Genomic DNA, 22,860 nt, shown 5'->3' with positions numbered 1-22,860 from the left:
AGGCTTGGAACGAAAGCTCAAGAGAGACCAGAAATACTGCTCAGACTACATGAACTTTATGAAAGATATCATTGCTCGTGGTGATGCAGAGAAAGTTCCAGAGGAAGAACTCAACTATCAACCAGCCTGGTATATTCCCCATCACGGAGTATGTGTTGTTTCTCTTGAACAGGTCTGCACACCAAGACCCGATCTCAAAGACACACCCTTTCCAAATGCTGATTTGGAGCTGTATGTGGACGGTTCGGCATCTCGCTCGCCGGACACGGGAGAAGGTTTGGTGGGGTTTGCTGTAGTTTCACCATATGACACTCTGTGCAGCGGTAAGTTGGCATCACACTTGTCTGCTCAAGCTGCAGAACTTGTGGCTCTTACAGAAGCCTGTAAGCCTGCTTGTAGAAATATCCCTCACTCATGATGTGGAGGTACTACAGACGATGGCTACCCCTGCAGAGAGAAAGTGTTGGTCTGCATCTGGGGCGGTCTACAAGCAGAAGACGTGGGTGGGGCCGGACAACAAACCATGTTTGCCACATGCTTTCTTCCATTGTTACGCTAAATTAGCGCATGGAAGTGATCTCGTGGGCAAAGGGGGAATGTGTAGTGCTGTGAATTCAACATGGTACACAAGAGGGTTCACAAGGGTGGCCGAGGACTTTTGTAAGAAATGTATAGTTTGCGCAGTGTACAACGTGAAAGGCAACATACACATGCCAAGAGCAGGTCATCCACCACCTGACAGACAATTTGATCATTTGATGATGGATTTTATTGAGTTAACTCATGGTGAAAACAAGAAATACTGTTTAGTGATAGTAGATATGTTCAGTAAGTGGATTGAAGTGTTTCCATTATCTAAACAGGATGCGAAGGCAGTGGCGAAAGCTTTGCTGACAGAGATTATTCCCAACTGGCATCAGGTCCGGGGTTTGTAAACCAGGCTTTAAAAGAGGCATCAACTTATCTAGATTTTAACATTTGTCACCACTATTATCACCCAGAGAGTTCAGGTGCAGTGGAGCGAGAGAATGGAACCATCAAGGCGAAGTTGGTAAAATGTTCCGAGGAGACTGTCATGGGTGGGTCACTGCCACTAGTGCTGTTCCACATGCGCACGCGAATCAGAAACAAACATGGCCTCAGTCCGTTTGAAATTCTGTTTGGCCGGCCTCCTCAGACATGGGCAAAGTACGCCCAACGGGCCGTATACTTTTTAATCCGGCCCGCCGAACTTGAAAAAATATATCTATTTTAAGAAAAATAGATATATTTTTAATTTTAACTCTTGTTGTTCAGGGTTTGTACCCTCGGGGTTGAATGCACTTTTTGTAAGTCGCTTTGGATAAAAGCGTCAGCTAAATTAAATTTGACCAGGAGTGTGGTGCTCGAAAGGGCACGTGATCAACCTTCACTGTTCTGCCCTTCTGTAAAATGAGCGGATCGAGGAAACGAAAAGTGGATAATGAGCGCCGAGTCTTTAACACGGAGTGGACAACAAAATACTTTTTCACTGAAGTCCAATCGAAGGCTGTATGCCTGATATGCCGAGAAACTGTCACAGTTTTCAAGGAGTACAACATCAGCCGTCACTTTGCTACGAAGCATGCTAACTACGCTAGCAAGCAGTCAACGCAAGAACGGGTTGGCTGCTAATTTACAGACTCAGCAAAAAAAAATTCACCAGCAAACTGCGATTCAAGTGTCGACTACCAAGGCAAGTGTTTTGGTGGCATTCGAAATAGCAAAGGCTAGCAAGCCTTTCTCCGAAGGCGAGTTTGTAAAAGAATGCAGACAGCAGACATCTTGTTTCCGGAGATCAAAAGCAGATTTGAAAAAGTCAGTTTATCACGCAGGAGTGTGACTCGCCGTGTGGAACTGATTGATGAAAATATAGCCAGCTAATTAGACAAAAAGTCTGATTCCTTTGCGTTATATTCACTGGCACTGGATGAAAGTACGGACGTAAAAGAGGAGTTTTTGACCATGGAGTCCATGAAAGGAACAACGCGGGGAGAGGACTTGTATAACCATGTGTCTGCTGTCATCGAAAGAATGAAGCTACCGTGGAGTAAACTTCTCAATGTCACAACAGATGGATCGCCAAATTTTTACTGGAAAAAATGTTAGGCTGCTGAAAAGAATCCAGGATAAAGTGAAAGAGGAAAACCCTGACCAGGATCTTATTTTCCTTCACTGCATCATCCATCAGGAATCCCTATGTAAGTCTGTATTGCAGCTTAATCATGTTGTGAATCCAGTCGTAAAACTTGTGAACTTTATACGAGCGAGAGGACTTCAGCACCGTCAGTTTATTATGTTCCTGGAGGAAAGTGATGCAGATCAGGACTTGCTGTACCACTCTCGTGTCCGCTGGTTAAGTTTGGGGAAAGTGTTACGAGTGTGGGAGCTGAAAGAGGACATCATCGCCTTTTTGAACTTGATGGCGAAATCTGACGAATTCCCTGAGCTAAGAGACAAGAACTGGCTTAGTGACTTTGCGTTTGCTGTGGACATATTTTTACACATAAATGAGCTGAATGTGAAGGGGAAAGATTAGTTTGTTCACGACATGTACAAACATGAGAAAGCCTTCAAATCCAAGCTCACTTTGTTCTCTAGACAAATTTAGAACAAATCTTTCACTATTTCCCCACACGTGCCATGCAGGAAGAGGCACCGCGAAATGCAAAAAAATACAGCAATTCACTTGGGGACCTGCACGGATAATTCTGCTGTAGGTTCTCTGATTTCGGAAAACATTGAACAGTCACTTCAGCTGGTGTCCTGTCCCCTGTGTGTCAAATGAAGAGGTAATTGGTTTGGGCACAGGCCTCAGATGTTTTCATGATGTTTGATCAGTCACGTTACAAAGTATTTTTGTAGTTCATGTTCGTGAAATTTGTTAAATTGCCTTACAAATAAATGCTTTGCTACTTGTTAAAAGCCAAATCCTTTCATGTAATGATTTTTACATATCATTTATATTAGTTCACACAAACACTCCATCCATCTGTTCCTGGCCCGGCCCCTCTGTCAAATTTTAGAACCCATTGTGGCCCGCGAGTCAAAAAGTTTGCCCACCCCTGGCCTAATAAGACCTTTATTCCAACAACAGCATCATGTGATGATGACATGCTAACCTATTGTGCAAAACTGTCTGCTTCTTTGGCAGCACTTCATGTGCAGGTGAAAGACGCCCTGCCAGCTGCTGCAACCGGAGTCCTCCACAGCTTAAAGCCTGGAGACTGGGTGGTCATAAAGAACCACCGGGGACAACACTGGAAGCAGAGGCGGTACGAAGGGCCTCATCAAGTGTTGCTCACGACGGAGACAAAGGTGAGGGTAAGGTAACCTGGATACATGCTACTCATTGCAAACGGATCCCAGAGCCCTGCGATGACAAACATCCAGACGGGCATCTCCCAAATAAATTGGAAACTGCCAAACGCAACTTGGAGCAGGCTTCACAGAACTCGATATTGACATAACAATCACATCACTCATTCTGTGTGACTGGGAAGAGAGGAGGGGCCACCCTAGCTTCTCAAGGACAGTGGACATACAGAAATAAGCGTGTAGGAGGTGAACTCATATGTGCCGAAACATCGCCACGACAACGACAGCAATGGACGGCAGATCTGCAGGCCCATGGCACTCATTCCGGGTGCCATAAGATAATAAATGATACATAATAATAATAATATATAATTATATATTAATAAGATCAAATAAGACATGTAGACCAAAATGTTACAGTGAATTTGTATGAACTTAAAGCACACTTATATTCCTTCAGTGGCGGGCCTTCAAAGCCTTCTCTGAAGGCCTAAACAGAATCACAAAGTTATAGCTATTTTATTAATTTTTTATTTACATATTTTAATTAATTTTTATAATTAAAAGTTATATCTATTTTATAATGTAATTTTATTTCACTAATACACTACATGTATTGTAATTATGTTTCCCTATTAGCTTATTTTCTCATTGCACAGACAGGAGTCTCATGTGCTCCTCTGCTTCAGGCCTCTGGTATTCCTCATGCATAGGTAGCTGCTTAACAGCATCGTTATCCAATCACAGTGGATGTTAATGGTCATGCGGGCCATGTGACCAATCACAACGACCAGGCATCTAGAAGGCTAAAAGTGTCTGTGTGAAGTGTAAAAAAGTGTAAAAAATCATAAATGTACTGAGAAGTCTGGTAGGGTTGGACTGGGGGGCAGAGGTTGTGTCCCTGTTAAACATATACAAATCTCTAATTAAAGCCAGATTAAATTATGGTAGTATAGCATATGGATCAGCATCACAAACCACACTTAAACAGCTGGATGTTGTCCAGGCCAGGGCCCTCAGAATATGTATAGGTGCAGTAAGAACATCACCGGTATGCGCCATCCAGGTAGAATCAGGAGAAATGCCATTGTATCTTCGCAGGAAACAACTGATGGTTAATTATTGGATAAATCTGAGAGGTCATGAAGACAATCATCCAACTAAAAGAGTACTTCAAGCATGTTGGGAAAGGCAAACAGTACCAAAGACAAGTTTTGGCTGGATAGGAGAAGCAGCAGCAAGAAGCTTAGGAGTCTCTGACATAGAGCTCATCCCTACTGTCGTTTGGCCAATAACTCCTGTGTGGGTACTGTTAGGTTGTAGTGGATTTTATATATATTTGCACATGTAGATAAGAGAAGTTTATGTTTTAAATTAATACATAAAGAAAGATATGATAATTAATTTGGGATATTATGAGGAATATTCTGGAGGAATGTATTGTGAAACATGAGAGGATCACTGTTTTATTATTCTGTTTTAATGACAAATGTAATGATTAACTGTATGATGCATGAGAATGAATGAATGTTTTATTGTTTAGACAATAGTTAAAATGGATGCCGATTGAAACCTAATGTGTTGCTTTTATTCGGAAGGCAGGATAATAGGGTTTTATTCTGATGGGGAACTTCCTGTCCTTGACCGGAAGAGTGAGCTTTGACCCCGCTAGTTTTATCAATTGGCTTAGCGAATAGAACTGCGGCATCCTTTGAACTGACCAATGGAACTAACCTTTAGGTGTGAATTCATTTGCATGACCATACTAACGACTTTGTTCTGGGGAGACATGGTTCTACTGGTCTGGAGACTCGAGACAGCCCCGGTCTGTGGCTCCCTGGGAGCTGCACTCCGTCTGTGGAGAGTTCCTGGCCCCACGATCGTGAACGCTACATGAGTATTATCTTTGCCATTAAATATTGTTAACCTTAACTCGAATCCTGAATTTCCTGCGGCCACGGGACCCGGAGCTTTGAACACGAATCTTACAATTTGGTGACCACCGACGTGAGCTGCTGTGGCCTCGTGGCTGAGGAACTGGGCCCGCTAGATCCACGCCATTCCACATCATGGCCAACTCATTATCGGTAAGCTTGGAACCTGTTTTATCGAATCCTGCATAGCTTAATATAGACACTTTAGCGTGTGGATTGGTGCGGAGCTTGTTGGACCAGGCTAAAACATTTAGCGTGAAAACACGACATAGAATAAGGACTAAGCTAGGTCCGTGGTGAAGATGATGCTCATTTAGTGTTTTTATGTTTGTTTTGTTTTGTGTTGTACTGTTAAATGTGTGTATTTCTGTTGTGAGTCGCACGAGCATATTGAACGAGACTGGTTACGCGAAGATAGTGCCGCATTGTTCCTAAAGAGTTGAAGTCCGTGAGAACGGCCTGCCGGAGTTTATTTATTTAAACTCCCCACAGTGAGGAGTTAGTGAGCGTTACGTAGAAGCTATTCGCCATAATCTATTGTCCGCTAAAAACATTTCCCCCTTAGACTCTTTAGGGACGCACATTGAATTTAACGTCCAGTAGTCCACAATAGATAAATCGTTCCGCGACGCGACTGATTAGCAGCGTGGAGGGTTCAAGTCCCCCGGCGAAGACCGGCGCAAGAATTGATATGGATTATTGTAAGAAATAAGATAAATAAAGTTACCGTGATAAACCAGTTGTTACAAACAGGTCTGTAGAGTGAAGAGAGCAAGAGCCCCACCTACCTTGGGACCGCTTGGGACAGTTTTCTATGCAGTACAGCGTGCTATTGTTGTAAATACTGTAAATATATATATATATTCCATAATTAGAAGAGACAAGCACAGGGAAGACAGGATAAGGGTAGAATAGAATCCCACTTATACCATTTTGAGCCCCTGATGAATAAGTAGTTAAACCTTTTTGAGAAAAGAGAGGAAAAAGCAGACAGAGGACACAGACAAAGGGTTACAATAAAGCCATTTTTTTCCCCTGTAAGAACACATGTGGGTCACACGTGTTTAGAATACACGTCTTTGCCAGTCGAGAGCCATTCACCATCAGGTTTGACATCTAGTGGTTGAACCCCACCCCAACCCCCATGGAGTGCCCTAGGGATTAACCTTATTGGCACCATGGTGTTGCAAACGTTGAATAGTGAAAGAGGACAGTGATAAACCACTGATGCATTATTCTTTTTGATTTAAGTATTGCCAATTTATTACAGCAATTGATTTTCTCTTTATTGCCAGTTTTTGGATTAAGAGTAATTGATTTATCGTTTGCTTTACTCATGATTGTCGGATTTTGATTAAGACATATCGTTTGATTTCTCATCATTACCGGTTTTGATTAAAAGTAATTGTTTTATCGTTTGCTTTTCTCATAATTGGCGGTTTTGGTTCTCATGCCATTTGTTTTTCATTATTGACGATTCTTTGATTAAGAGTAATTGTTTTATCGTTTGCTTTTTTCATAATTGGCAGTTTTTGTGATCATATCATTTGCTTGTTTATGCTGGGCGGTTAAAAGTAATTGTTAAAATTTGCTTAAAATAACGTTTTTCCCATTGATTTGGTTGAAACGCAGGAGAAGCCTGTATAAGCGTAGAACAGAGTTCCGTTTATACCAATGGGCCCCTGTTAATTAATTTGCTTATTAAAAGTACACAGGAGAAGCCTGTATAAAGTGTTGGACAGAGTCCCACTTATACTGATTGGGCCCCTAGTGATTCATTAGCATAAAATAACAAGTTTTTCCCATTTTTGACAGCTGAAGGCTGTATCATTTTCTTTGTGCTTGGCTGTGTGGATTGTACGTAATCGTTGTATCAATTTGCATAAAGTAACACATTTTTCCCATTTTTGTCTAACCTATTATTGTCCAATTGCAGTGTATAACTTTTTTCCCTTCCTAACTTGAATATTTTTCCCAATCGCATCACACCTGCACGTTAGACACAGTGTGAAAATATTTTATTTTTTAATTTATTCAAAAAAATTAATTTTTAATTTTTTGGATAAATTTTAATCTGAAATTTTATTTTTCCTTCTACATTTACATTTCCTTATATAAAGCCAGTCAGTACCCATTCTTGGAAAATGTCGAGCCAACTTCAATCAAGACTCCGGTCGCTTGGATTGAAGACATCCTCTTTGCTGCTATGAACCTGATAGTTCAAGCCAAAAGACTGAATAAGAAGCTGAGGAAATATGTTCAGCAATGTCATGCCGAGGGTTTACTTGACGTAACAACCCTGGAGGGGCCCACAGAAGACCAGAAGTTACTCTGATGAGAGTGCTCAAGCTGAAAGAGGAGCAGAAAAGGGAAATTGGTTCACGTCCCGATTAGCAGACGTCACCAGAACCAATGAAGCCATTGTGTAGGCAAGACTGCCACGACATGGCATAGCAGTGAATGAAGACAACACTGCTCGGAGGTGCCAGGAAGAAGCAACACCCCGAAAGACCCCAAAGAAGAAACAAACAGGAATAAAGAGCTGTCAACGGAGACAGCCCCTGTACTTCTGCCATCAGCCCCCGTTCCCACCCCTTCCATCTATCCCATAATATGTTAATACCCTCCCCCCGTACGCCCACAGCCCACTTAAGAGAAGCTCCACACACCATGGCCCCAGTAGAGACTATTAGGAGGCAGTGTAGAGTTTGACTCCACAGAAAGCAGAACAGTCGCAGACCTGATGAACAAGGTCGCACAGCTGCAGAGGGCATTAGCTGGCCGAGAAAAGGGCAGAGAAAGGGATGCTAGACAAAGTCAGCAAAGAGAGGAGGAAGACAGGGACCTAATGAGAAGAGAATTATGGTGGAAGAAAGAGAGGGAAAGAAAGGCAGAGGAAGGTGCACTGTCACAAGCAGAGCTGTCAGAACAGGGTAAAGACAACGTCAGTCCATCACATTACCAGTAAGAATGGCTCAAAGGAAGCCCAGGAGAGGCGCCAAGTCATGACCTCCCCAATTCAGAGCGTCCCAATAGATACAAATAGGAGATAGGTCCCACCCAGATACCACTCCCTCGCTCATTAACGCCATCCCTAACCGAACAACAGGCGATGGACGCATATGGACTGCGTCCTGGTGGCACCCCACCTCCAGCTCAGAGCCCCCACCTCCAGCTCTGAGCCTCCATTCTAATCGCATGGCTAACTGCGACACCTCAGTGAAGAGGAGCCAAATCAAGACCCCAGCCCCCTCCACCCCCATCTCACAAGAAGAGGAGCCCTGCTTGACCTTTCCGGTCAATTAACTGTGCCTTGCAACTGGCGCAGAGGAGGAGACAGCCTCCAAGACAGCAGAGGAGGAGACAGCCTCCAGGGATCACGACAACACCTCCCGAGGAGAGCAAAGGAAGGCATAAGCTACAAGCCTCCACCGCGACACACTCAGATGTCAGTGGCAGCAACAAGCCCAGTGTGCTGTGAAGAAGAAGAGGAAAATGCCAGATTCAGGCACCTATCATGACATTGAGCAATGGCACACCTCAATACAAGCCATATAATCCCAGAGATACTCCCAACATGGCCAACCTAGCCAGCATCAAGCTAAAGTCAGATGAAGAAGCCATGGTGTACCTGAAGAAAGCAGCTGACGCCTGGGAATCAGCTACAGGCACCAGACATGACAGGAACCTGACATACCTGAACATGTGGAAGGCTGCTGTGATAGCAGGTCTCCCGGCCAAGTTGAGTCGTGAGCAACATACGGTGGGCATAAAGATGCCACCTTTGAAGTGTGGAAGAAACACATCACACACCACATCACTCAACACCATGAGGATGAAGAAGAAGAAAAGGCAAACAGGGAAAAAATGTCAATGAGACTCCTGAAGCTACAGATAGCAAAAGAGGACACAGAGGCTGCTAAGCACGGCCCACAAGCGCGAAAGCAGATGGCTGCTGTTAGCAACCTCGTCGTCCAGATCCAGGAAGCAGTGGGCAAAGCCCTGGACCAATATAAAGGAGAGAAGAAAGACAGAGACAAGTCCAGAGGATCCAGAAGAGACAGGTGGCGAGAACCTTGTCGTATCTGTGACAGACTTGGGCACAGGGCTGAGGAATGTTACAGTCGCCCTGATGCAGCTAGAGGCAGAAGAAGCCCACAAAGAGGAGGATTTGGACGACACATTCCAAACCAGAACCAGATGCCTGCAAGAATAGTGCAGGATGAAGATTATGTGGATCTTCTATGAAGAGGCCCAGAGGGCCCGGCGCAGTGAATAATGGTTCCAAATGGGCGAGAACCTATCATCGCCTGTGCCATAGAAGCCATGGATTATGACACAACATCCATATGTCATGCCAGAAGATCCCTACCGTTGCACCTACAACTAAGCCGCCGCCTAAGAAGAAAAGGAGGGTGAAGCTGAAGTCATCAGAACAGAAGCCATAATTGTAGGAAAAGAAGGAGTTGCAGCTGAATGTTTACTGTCTGCAGACCAAAGAGACTGGTATGCACTGCGACCTGACTCTGCCCCTCACATCACACTACTGATCAGAGCAGGTCATGAAGCAAGAAATATTGGCCCCATGATGGAGAGTCTCAAAAGAGAGGTGGATTCCTACCAAATCCCCATATCTGTCCCACACCCCAGATGGTGACTATTGGAAAATACAGCAACACTCGTATTCCAAGGGACAACTCCAACAACAACTTGACAGAAATCATGGAAGGGAACACTCAAATCATCCCTCCACTGATGAAATGTTGGAAGTGCCACCACAAATATGGTCAAGAGGAGACTATGATGTTGGCCACACCACTCAACATAACGTGGTAATGACTTTGAAACCAGATCAAGACACGGTCTGGCGCTATCAATATCCGCTGCAACAAGAACAGAGAAATGGCATTCGAGAGACAATTCAAGGATTGTATGAAGCAGGCATACTCATCGACGCAGAGTCCAACTGGAATACACAGATATTACCAGACAAAAATCCGGTAACAGAGGCTGGAGAATGGTTCATGACCTAAGAACCATCAACAAAGCCACAATTGCACAGAACATTCAAGTGCCAAACCCGTAATGCCACAAGGCTACAGAGATAGCCCGGGTTTGTTTAATGCAGCCCTGAAGCAAGACCTCAAAGACTTCATATTACCGGAAGACACAGTACTTGTACAGTACATGGATGATCTGCTGTTAGCTGCACCAACTGCAGCAATTTGTCTTAGGGTGACGAAAGACCTTCTAACGCTGTTAACCAAAGCAGGTTATGAGGTGAAGCGCTCAAAGACTCAGATTGCAAAAATGCAGTGTCATTCCTGGGACAACTGATCTCAGGAGACTTGTGCGCTCTGTCTGCGGGACAGAGGTCGGCCATTTTGAGTGCAGCTAAACCAAAGACAGTACAAGAGATGCTGTCATTCCTGGGCCTAACAGGCTACAGTCGACACTACGTTCCTGACTTCACGTCTCTCACACAACCACTCAGAGACATAACCGAAGCAGGAAGCCGAAACATGAAAGCCCTGCTCACATGGACAAATGATGCAGAAGAGGCATTCGCAAAGACCAAACAAGAAGTTGGCTAAGCCTCAAAGCTGTCTACACCTGACCACAACAGGCCCTTCCATCTTGATGTTTCTGAATCAAGCGGGATAGTGTCCGCTGTTTTGTTTCAGAAAAAGGAGGGAGGAGAGAGACCTGATGTACGACAGCTCGAAGTTAGACCACATCGAAAAAGGTCAAAACAGGTTGCACAAGACATTTGGCAGTCCTGAAAAGAGCAATTGAGAAAACTGCTCATGTTGTGATGTGTCTCGAGCTCAAGGTCAACACAGAACATGGAGTTCTTGCCTAGTTGACCTCAAGTGCATTCTCGATGACAAGATAAGATTTCAAAAGTCTTACAACAGCTACATATCACAGTCTCATACGAGCCAAACGACATGGCCGATGGACTTAATGTGAAGATGGAAATATTGCTGCATACTCAGTCGTGCAGCAACAAGAGAAAAGACATTCAACCATTTCTGCGGAAATCATCGCACAGCCAGCATCTGCACAGCTAGCATCTGCACAGCTAGCAGAAGTAGTGGCATTGACAAAAGCACAAAAGTCAATTGAAGCAATTACTGAGAGCCATCCTGCTACCACGACACGTAGCAGTGATGAAGTGTAAAGGACACCAGACCACAAAGACAAAAGTGGCAAAAGGCAACGAAGCCGCTGACCTCGCAGCAAAGAAGGCAGCAGGCTATGTGAAACAAAGGACAGACATAGCCGCACCGGAACTCCCAAAACTCGGAATAGAAGACATCAAGCTCATGCAGAAAGAAGCAGAGCAGAGCAGAATCAGTGGGACACAATGGAGCCGTCCAAAAGAAAGGACTCTGGAGATCACATGATGGACGCATAGTGGCACCTGCAAGGATGTGTCAAGGACTCATCAGACAGGCACATGGTCCCTCTCACGTGAATCCCAAAAGAACAGAGGAGGAAGTTTCCATCCTCTGGTGGCATCCTATATGACTCAGATGGTGAAACTCTATCACCATGAATGTCCCACCTGCAATGATTTTAGTATGAAAAGACCATACAGATGTCCCCAAGGAGAGTTCCCAGTGCCAGATGCTCTATTCAAAGAAATATGCATCGACTACACCGATATGGGTGCAGAAAACAGGAAGAGAGGTTTCAGATACCTACTCGTGATGATCGACAGATACACCAGATGGGTGGAAGCGATCCCCTGCAAGAAAGAAGACTCAAAGACAGTCTTAAAATGGCCGAAGAAGGAACTCATCCCGAGATATGAAGTTCCAAGGAGAATAGGGTCTGACCACGGCACACACTTTGCAAACAAACACTTACAAGAGGTGGAAAGACACCTAGGAATTACACACGCACACGGAGCAGTCTATCACCCACAATCACAGGGTATAGTCGAGAGAGCTAATCGGACGATTAAGTCAAAGATAGCTGAAATATGTCATGGCACAAAATACCTAGCTGCAAATATTTTTGAGAAGAAATGAGAGATTTCATTTTCTCTTTCAGTAGGTGTTCGAGCAAGAGAGGAGAGCCAGACGAATACCAGCTCGCAATCAGATCCTAGCAGGATTTTAAATAGTTAAAAGAACATAGAGTTGATCAATTACATTTAATATAATCCGCAGAGATAAATAAATTAAGAGATAAATAATTTTAAATAGATGGGATTGGACGAGTAATTAAGACTCCGTTGGACAACAGAAGCGCATTTAATAGTTGATTCCTCCCACGGGTGAGAAGCTGTTCCTCACACGGAGTTCGAGATTGCTAATCTGATCCTTGATAATTTAGTTTGAGATTGCTAGTCCGAACCTGGATAATTCAGTTCCTTAAGAAATAATTTTTGAGAAGATTAAAAGAAAACATAGAAATAGAATGACTACTTCTCAGACATGTTGGAGAATTGGTTCGGGAAATATGAAATTATTTCCAAATATATTTCAGATATCCAACTTTAGTTAGAGCCGGCGCAGAAAGCCGCTCTGTGTGTTTTAATTCTTTTCCACAGCTACACTCGTCTCTCCATCGTTGACCTTCATTGTGTACCTGGCTGCCTGCTGTGATGGACCTCACCAACAGATGTGCTGCCCACAGAGGAGTATCGTGCACCTTTAACACATTGATTCAAATTATAAAAAATCACAGAAGTATGATGATAATAAAATAAATATAGTGTTTGAACTTGCTGTTTTCCTTTTCCTCGAGGAAATCGAGGATTGGAGGAATGCAGAGGAGGAGACCATGGAGAAGATGAGCATGCAGAGAAAGGAGACCATCAAGAAGATGAGAGTGCAGAGGAAGAAGATGCACATAGACATACGCACAGATAGACACATATCTGATCACAACACTCCTAGACTTTAGTTACTTTGCAGAGCAGGGTCAAAAGGAGGGAGTGATATTGTTTTTTCTTCCACAGGTATTGATAATAAAGATTGTATTACAGTGATGTTTACAGTGCGGTGAAATAAAATCCAATACAAGTTGTTTATACTATGGAATAGTATAAAAGGAGGGACTGTTAGGTTGTAGTGGATTTTATATATATTTGCACATGTAGATAAGGGAAGTTTATGTTTTAAATTAATACATAAAGAAAGATATGATAATTAATTTGGGATATTATGAGGAATATTCTGGAGGAATGTATTGTGAAACATAAGAGAGGATCACTGTTTTATTATTCTGTTTTAATGACAAATGTAATGATTAACTGTATGATGCATGAGAATGAATGAATGTTTTATTGTTTAGACAATAGTTAAAATGGATGCCGATTGAAACCTAATGTGTTGCTTTTATTCGGAAGGCAGGATAATAGGGTTTTATTCTGATGGGGAACTTCCTGTCCTTGACCGGAAGAGTGAGCTTTGACCCCGCTAGTTTTATCAATTGGCTTAGCGAACAGAACTGCGGCATCCTTTGAACTGACCAATGGAACTAACCTTTAGGTGTGAATTCATTTGCATGACCATACTAACGACCGAGCATTTGTTCTGGGGAGACATGGTTCTACTGGTCTGGAGACTCGAGACAGCCCCGGTCTGTGGCTCCCTGGGAGCTGCACTCCGTCTGTGGAGAGTTCCTCCTTTCTGGCCCCACGATCGTGAACGCTACATGAGTATTATCTTTGCCATTAAATATTGTTAACCTTAACTCAAATCCTGAATTTCCTGCGGCCACGGGAACCGGAGCTTTGAACACGAATCTTACAGTACTTAAAGAACTGAAGGTGGACATGGAGTTGCTGCAAGTTAAAATAAAACAAGAATACTGATTTTGTGAGTGAGTTCTATGAATACACGGATGGAAAATATGCAGAGCATGTGCATGTTTTTACAGATGGATAAAAAAAAAACATATACAGACAGTACAGGAGTTGCTGTTGCAGTCCCTAGTAAGCATTTTGAGGTATTTAAACGCACATCGAATTGTCTGGCTGTGTACACAGTTGAATTATATGCAATTGTTTTGGCCTTAGAGTGGGTTGAGCAGTGCGAGCCAGGCAAAGTCCTTATTTGTAGTGACTCCATGTCAGCTCTTGCTAGTCTGAAGGCGGGTAGGTCCATTACTCGGCCAGATCTGGTCTATAAGATAATGTCGTTGCACTCAAGAGCAGTAGAAAGAGGCAGTGCAGTTGTATTTATATGGGTACTGGCTCATGAAGATATCAGAGGAAATGAAATGGTGGACAAACTAGCCAAACAAGCATTAAAGGAAGACCAAGTACATGTAGCTAGTAAGCTATCCAAAGCAGAGGGAAAGAGCATCACCAAGAAAAATATCAGCAGAGTATGGCAAGAGCAATGGGATCAGGAGACGAGGGGGAGGCACCTACACGCAATTCAAAGTAAAGTAAACAGTGTGAGATACAGGGGAGGAAACAGGAGAGAGGAAGTGTCGGTGGCAAGACTAAGAATTGGACACAGCAGTCTGCACAGTACATTGCATATGATGGGGAAACATCCAACAGGTCTCTGTGATCACTACCAGGCTTCAGAAAGTGTGCATCATGTCATCATCACATGTAGTAGATACAGCTCAGAAAGGAGGGGTATGCTGGCGGATATGGAAGGACAAGGGATGGAAGGAAGAGATCTGTGGAATATTCTAGAGTGGTGATCAAGAAAACGGGGAAGAAGGTGCTTGAACAAGTTTTTGAGAGCAACAGGACTGATGGGGAAGGTGTAGGAGGTGGGATCCAAAAGGTGGCAGTAATGCAACAGTAAGGATGCAAGCTGCCGTTAAAAACCATAGAAGAAGAAGAAGAAGAAGTTGTTTCGAGAAGTAATTGAATTTATAGTATTATTTCATCTATGGCTGAAGGAGGAGTACTTAAACCGGACTTGGTGGCAGATTTACTTCCAACGTCATTCTCAAGGAGGACGTTTGAGGAAAAGCAGGAAATCATAGCAGATGGCCGCCCGACCCCACAGCTAACAGCGGACATTCTCAGCCTTAAAACGCATCAAAACTGACTCCAGAAACGCTAGGGAGACTCGGCTGTCCAGAGGGACCTGCTGGTGGAGCTGCGGTGCACCGACACTCTCTACAACCGGCAGCATCCCGTCATACGCGTATTTATGGATCTGCACTCTGCAGTTAGTGTATTTGTGTTGCGCTTCATGTAACATTTTATTTAACTTGTCAAATATTAGGTGTTTACACAAAACAAATAATAACCTGTAACTGTGGCGTCATAATGAGGTGATTAGGGTGTTCAGCTCTAGTAGAGACGGCACAGAAGGCCTGGGTCCGAAATGCACGGCCCGCCACTGTATTCCTTATTATTACAGGTTTGTTTCCTTTTAGATGTGGTGTAATAAAGAATAAATAATCCAATGAATGCTTACTGGGAAAAGAATCAATTAGATCAACAATTGGTTCCTAATCATTCTTATGAAAATGTGATGTATTTGCTTAAGTTGTGATGATCATTGCTTGGTACCACCTCACTGACATGTTATTCTTTTGAATCCAGAACCCTGGAGATGGAGGTTGGCTGACTTATCTCCCAGGATAGTGTCAGGGTTTAATTAATATTATGTCAAGATTCCTCAGCTTGCTACAACATAGAGTTGCTTACTTCTCACAAAAACAGCTGATGCTTTAACCTTACCAATTAATGATGTGCATATGAAAAATGTGCTATGCGCGCACAGTTTCACAAGAATGACACTCCCCTTGGGGCACCAAAGTCATGGCTGGAGACCTTCTGGGCTTATGATTTGCCTTGTAACGCCAGGAACAGAGTTCACACAGTCCCGGCTTCGGAGTCGGGGGTCCTAACCTCCAGACCGCGTCGGTGGAAGGTCCCGGCTGCCGCCTTTGTGCCGCAGAACACTCCGGTTCCCGCTGTCGCCCCGGTGCTCCGGCCGACCCCTGCTTCCGGTGACCTGTCGGATCTCCGGCCGACCCCTGAGTCCAGTAACCTGTCGGCGTTCTGTCCCATCTCTGCTGCCCTTACCTGGTCACCAGACAAATTCCAGGACATAAGGAAGACCCTCAGAGCCATTATTGCGCGTCTTTCCTCCATGGTGGTCGTCCTCCGGCCCGCCCCCCCGGACTTCTTCTGCCATTCTTTTGGTCCCGCCTCCGGCTCCCCTCCACCCACCCTGGGGGACGGTGTTGGGACGTCTGGAATCCGCCCCTTGAAGGTGGGTGGTGGTGGTGGTTGTCAGGATCTGTAGTTTGTTTTGTGTTTCCTGTTTTATTGTGAAATCCTTGTCTCTCGTGTCCTCTTTTTCCCTCCTCTTCCTGTCCTTGTGATTGTCTGCCATGTCCCTGATTGTTTCCTCCTGTGTCCAATCACCTGCACCAGCCCTGTGTATTTAATCCCTGTTTGTGTCTTTCCCCTTTGTCAGTTCGTCCTGTTAGGATCACCATAGATCACGGGGGTGAGGTAGTACTTTTGGATTTTTGCTGAAAGAATTAAAGTTTCCTTTTGTTCACTAGTTGTCGGCGTTTGGGTCCTATTCTTGCCCTTCTCCCGTGACAACAATTTATAATCCCCGGGCACTAGGACCTTGCGGAGGCTGCTGCTCTGACTCTCTCACTCTGCCAAGTAACATCTCTCATCAACCACAGCCAGGAGTATTGCCTTGCCTTGTGTAGTTACAGAATGTGGCTGTTGGTGGTAGTTAACAAGTCTTATCTGATTACATTCAGGTTTAATTGAGGCAAATGAAAGGGAAGTTAGAAACTGTCTCCAGTGAGCGAGAGTGTGAACGAGCGAATTCGAAATACAAGAAATAACTATCGACATCTCTCTATTCTTTGCATTAATATAGATTATTATTATATTTGTTTCCATTGAATGGTATATTTGACACTGAACTTTCATCTTTATCTCAGTGATAGTGTCCAAATGAACATCAAATATCACTATGACCCTGAAATTATGTCTCTTGTGTCACACTTTCTTATTGTACCAATCTATGAACTGTCGGAAACAATGGATATCAGGGGCCCCAAGAAAAATTTGCTATGCGCGCACAGTTTCACAAGAATGACACTCCCCTTGGGCCTTAGCCCCCCCTTTCTTGGAATCCTACAAACGCCCCTGGACATTACACGTGTTTTCTCTAAGGCAGCGATCCGCACATTTTTTTGAGCCACGGACCAGTTTCGTGTCAGACAATATTTTCACGGACCGGCCTTCCCAGTGTGGGCGATAAATATGATGTAAAAAAATGATACGACCGGCATAAAGTGCATAAAAATACAACTCACCATGACGCCGAATTAGTGGGAGCACTGAGCTTGTTTATCTGCAACGAGCCGGTGCATCTCGGGGTGATGGGAGACAACGACACCCAAAGTGTGTTTGTTATGTCCAGTCTGCTCCGTAACTTAGTTTTCGTCGCTGTCATTGGAGAAACCCGTTTCACAAAGAAGCTCTCCATTTTTTACTCATTTTCTCTCGCTTGTGGGTTTGCTATAGCTCGCTAGCTTTTCTCAAGAGGTTACGTATACGTAATACGTGACCTCTTGAGATGTGTGACGTATTTCCTAAATTCGTGAGAGCCACAGATGCACAGACGGATGTATCCGGTCCTTTTTCAAAATAAAGCATTTTTACGACTTTGATAAAAACTTTTTTTTGTCCTTCATTCACTTGTTGTGTGCGACCCGGTACCAACCAGAGGTGTCAAGTAACGAAGTACAAATACTTTGTTACTTTACTTAAGTAGAAATTTGGGGTATCTAGTATTTATTTTTCAGACAACTTTTTACTTCTACTCCTTACATTTTCACGCAAATATCTGTACTTTCTAATCTGTACATTCAACTAATGTTGGCAGTTAGCAACTATGGCTGTACACTTGTACAAACAATTTTTGTTTTAGGGTATTTGGTTCATGTGACACATATAAGTCCAATATTCACTCTTTAATCAGCTTTGTTTTGGTTTGTACCAGCATTTTAGAAAAACACCTGCCTTTTTTGCAGCTAAATGTTCTACTTAATGGGGTGACTGTGGCTCAGTTGTGAGCAGAGTTGTCCTTCAATCAGAGGATCGGCGGTTCGATTCCCGGCCCATGTCGATGGTGCCAAGCAGTCCGAGTTTTCCTTGGGCCAAGACACTTAACCACAAAATTGCCTCTGTAGCTGTACCTACGGTGTCTGAATGTGTATGAATGTTAGTTACTCCTGATGGGCAGGTGGCACCTTGCATGGTAGCCCCTCCCATTAGTGTATGAATGGGTGAATGATGTCATCTAGTGTTAAAGCGCTTTGAGTGGTCGGAAGACTAGAAAGGCGCTACAAGTACAGGTCCACTTTGTCCATTAGACAGTTCCTAACTTTCTGTAGTCATGGTGCCAAGCAGTCCGAGTTTTCTTGTATTTTATTTTTTTATGAAAACAGCTGGCTTGTGCTGCTGGAGAGAAACAATGCAGGTGGTGTTGTAAAATGCTCCATTAACGGTGAGAGCAACCGCAGTCTTCAGTGATAGTTCTTTGTTGGGTTGTCGACTATACTACAAGCTTTATCTTTTACATTTCAAGTACTAATGGGATCAATTATTTGCATACAAATATTGCTTAGCGCAGCTTTCCTCAACCTTTGGCTATATTGTCTTTCCTGTGGGAAGTTGTAGAATCAGTTGGAGAAACCAAACAAACACTGCAGAGGCCAATCATGTAATTGTCTCCTTTAGGCTCAGACTGTCTATACCTCCAACTTTGAACTGATGATGAGTTTAAACCTCCCTGTACACATTCACTTCCCCTCAGCTGTCTCTGGGCCTTCCTCATTGCTGATTACTCAAATTCTGAGAGTAGTAGTAGGTTATCTTTGCTTTGTTTTTCGTCAGAGACCTCCAGTGTTGAGTTCCTTCTATTATCAGTTGGTCTACCTGACCTAAACCTACATACTGAACCAGTATAAGCTTTGCTGACAGGAAGTGCAGGGGGTGGGCGGTAGGGACTGGAGTCAGATCTATTTGTCATACACCTGTTGATGAACAAAACCTCGACAAATCCCGCTGTGGATCTGAGGGGCTTAAAAGGCGGAGCGAAGAGAAACTAGTGATGCGTGAATGAAGCCGTATGAAGCTTTGGAGCTTTAAACGCATCAAGCACAGTGACACCTCGTGGCTTGCCAAACGTACAGCTGCCCAGATAGCCTGGTAACACATGCTGATACTTTCCTACATGTCTTTTGTTACTTACAAAAAATGCATAAGAAACGCAAACATAAAACCAAGGCCAGATTAGGCCAAAAACACCAAACACCAAGGCCAGTGTGTGGATATGTGTGTAGAACTATTTGCGTTACGGATTAGTCTGCCGATTTTTTTTCTCTATGTATCTGACACGGGGTCGGGAAGGGTATGGCTCATGCGAAAAAGGCAGGAGTCCAGGCACGTGAACAAAAGAATCTTTAATGAAAATCTCAAACTCAAAAACACAGGCAGGATAGTGAAGTCACACGGAGGACAAACAACAATCTAGCAGATGACACAGGAAAGAATGGGAGCATATATAGGGGGAACCACAGGTGTAGGGCATAACTAATCAAGGAGACAGAGGCGTGGCAGGTGGAGGGAATGAGTGATTAGCAGAGACACAAAACTAACAGGGTCTTACAGTATAATTTGGTTCCTAATTGTGTAAAGATTCCTATCAATGACCCCCTTGTTTTGTCTGACCAACAGCGTTGACGGATGCTGAAACAATCTGTAGAGCTGAGGTGAACTGCACAGTTGGTAGTTGGCCAGACAACATATTCAATTTGCAATTATGTAAAACTGAGAAAGGCAGCAAACATTTACAGCTGGAACTATATATACATTTATTTTGTAGGAATTTTTAATATTTTGATTATTAATGTTTTGCATTAATTTTAATAATATTGGCCGACGTAAAAAAAAGACGTGCTGTTATTCTGACCTGATGTTCGTGAGAACTCGGCAGCAACATCTCTAACAAAAACAGAAACAGCAGCACCTGCCGAGGCCGGGGATCTGGCCTTGACATCTTGGCACTGATCGAAAAGGGGAGTATGCCTGCAGGGGTGGGGGTGTGTGTGTGTGTGTGTGGGGGGGGAGGGGTACAGATAGTGTGCAGCTGGAAGAGGCAGTTCAGCTTGAGAGAAGCATATACTCTGCCTTGTTGTCAAGACCATTCGGCTGAAATGTTCTAAATGTCTGTTCGATAGACTACCTCAAGACATTTGAGAGGTATTTCTCATCAAATATTTTATACTTTCAAATATCAATTATTGATATAGTCCTCAAAAGTACAATAACATAATTGTTATTATTAGAATGAGTGTCAATACAATTGTGGATATTATAATAATCATATTGTAATATGTATATTCTATAATATTGGCGTGTATAATGAATGCCATGTTAGTATTTCATGTAAACTACAAAGGAGGTGTAGCGGTGAATTGTCCTTTAGCTATCACTACTATTGATACAAGAAGACTTCAAAGCAGAACATGTCAACACGGAACAACTAAATGACCCACGACCCCCCTCTTCATCTTCTTTTACCAGGCACAACCGGTGCCACGTGTTTCCTCCCCACTGAGATAAAAAATAACGGCTTTACAACAGGCCGCATCCCCCTCCATCGCGACTGTCCACTTCACGGACACCTGTTGAATGCTCTTCTTCTTGCTATCAGCTATGTGGTCACATCCGCCACAATTAACAGCACTCGACGGGTCGCATCAAGTCGCACCTTTCGGGAGTGTATGAATACTGTGGGACATAACGACCCCGCCCCCCTCGTTTACTATTCAGTTAGAAAGCAGAACGTAAAACTAACACACAAACACTCTCTCTCTCTCTCTCCCCCCGTGTCATGCGCAGTCGTCTTACCGTGAAGGTGAGCTCGCGCCTGTCGGCTCGCGAGTGATGTTCTCTTTCTGTTTTTTTCTTCTTTTTTGTTGTTGTTGTTTTAAAAACCTGCCGGTGTTAGTTTAATGGCAGTTGGTCTGTGGTCACATCCGGTCCGACAACTTCTCATTAATTCACTCCTTTTTCCACGCCAAAACCGACGGCAGTGGTTCGGCAACGCGCGAGGAGTGCTCCCTGTGTGAGCGACACACGCACACGCACGCACGCACGCACGCACACACCCTGAGCGCGCGTGTAGACACAACCTGTTAGAGAGAGCGAGACACTCGGTGCTGACGGTTCCCAGATCAGTTTGTCTTACAGCGCCCTAGGATGTGCCCAATTAATACCTCATCACGAGTAAAAGCAATTAAGCTTCGATCCTGACCTTTTTTTTTTTTTAAATGTGTATAAACGCCGCAAAAGAGTGGCGCAATCACAGTGACATTATGATATTGTGAAGAATTAAATTGCAAAAATAACATATACAAGAGTGCCCCAGCCCCTTTCCTCCGTGTGTGGCGGAGGAACGAACGCATGCGTTGTTGTCGCTGGTTCTTTTGTCACGAGAGGCATAAGCTGCTTCCTCTCACGCGCGGACCCGTGCGATTTTGGGGGGCATGCGGGTTCTGCAAACGGGTTCTGCAGTCAGACGGGATCGCGTCCGAAATGCCGCGCAGGTTGCTTTCCTAAACACGTCGATGCGCATTGTTTAACGGCCCCCGGTCTGAGTCAACAATGCGTTGCCCCAGACAGGTGTCGAAGCCTCGGCTCCCGGTGTGTGGGCTCCGGGGATGGACGGGAGGCTTCGGGCGGCCAGACAATAGAGAATGTGCGACGGGATGAGGGATGGATGATGGCACTCCGGAAGACTTTTTTTTTCGGCATGCAGATGCGGGCTTTTACCTTTTTAGTTTTAGTTTTTTGTGTGTGTGTGTGGGGGAGGTGGGGGGGTGAAGGGGGGGGGGGGGGGGGGGTGGAGGGAGTGAGGGACCGCTCAGGGTGTAGGGCTGTTGGGAGGAGGAGACACGCATGCAGGCGCGGTGATGGTCAGAGGCATATGGGTGAGAGGAGGGAGGTGAAGGGTTTCAGTTTTTATGGTGCAGCCTAACATTCTTTAGTCACTCACGAAATGCTTCGATAAAACAGTTTTTTTGCACCATCCTTAATTTGTTTTAAATAATTAAAGATACAAATAAGTATTTTAAAGGATACACATGAAAGGACTAAAAAAAGAAAGGTGCAACCAATTTCATGAACATTATGGGAATATGAAAGATTTAAACTTACTACAAAATAAGATTGGAAATGAATACGATGCAAACACTGTTTGAGACGTTTACAGCCTTCTGAAAAATGGTTACAAAAGAAATATATATATATATATATATTCCACAGTCATCCTTCCAATGGTTGAGGTAGTTCACATTTTAACATTTAAACAACTCAATATATTTTTAAAAAAAAGAAAGAAAACAATGTTTAGTTAGATCCCCTTGTCACATTTTGCAATGGTGTCATATTTATACTAATACAGCCCTCCAAGAGCCAGTTTTTCTTAGTACTTTTACTTGAATTATTTATCTGCATATTTCTTCTGACACTTTTTAACCTGTATAGCTGACAAGAAAAATTGGGGTTTAAATGAATTTATTGAAGTGAATAATCTCTAATGGTGCG

General features: G+C 43.8%; 1 protein-coding gene across 1 annotated transcript in view; it reads right to left on the bottom strand.

The window, feature by feature from the left end:
- slc6a9 (solute carrier family 6 member 9) overlaps positions 1-21,380 on the bottom strand; it is a 94,879-nt gene extending 73,499 nt beyond the window's left edge. The window contains exon 1 of the mRNA XM_034556521.1: positions 21,163-21,380. The gene's annotated coding sequence lies outside the window, so the exon portion shown is untranslated. The remainder of the gene's footprint in view (positions 1-21,162) is intronic.
- Between the last annotated feature and the right edge of the window lie 1,480 nt (positions 21,381-22,860).

Source organism: Cyclopterus lumpus, chromosome 17 (genome assembly GCF_009769545.1).
Source record: "Cyclopterus lumpus isolate fCycLum1 chromosome 17, fCycLum1.pri, whole genome shotgun sequence".
NCBI classification, from domain to species: domain Eukaryota; kingdom Metazoa; phylum Chordata; class Actinopteri; order Perciformes; family Cyclopteridae; genus Cyclopterus; species Cyclopterus lumpus.
Note: the sequence above shows the minus strand (reverse complement) of the source record. Positions and strands in the feature narration are given on the sequence as shown.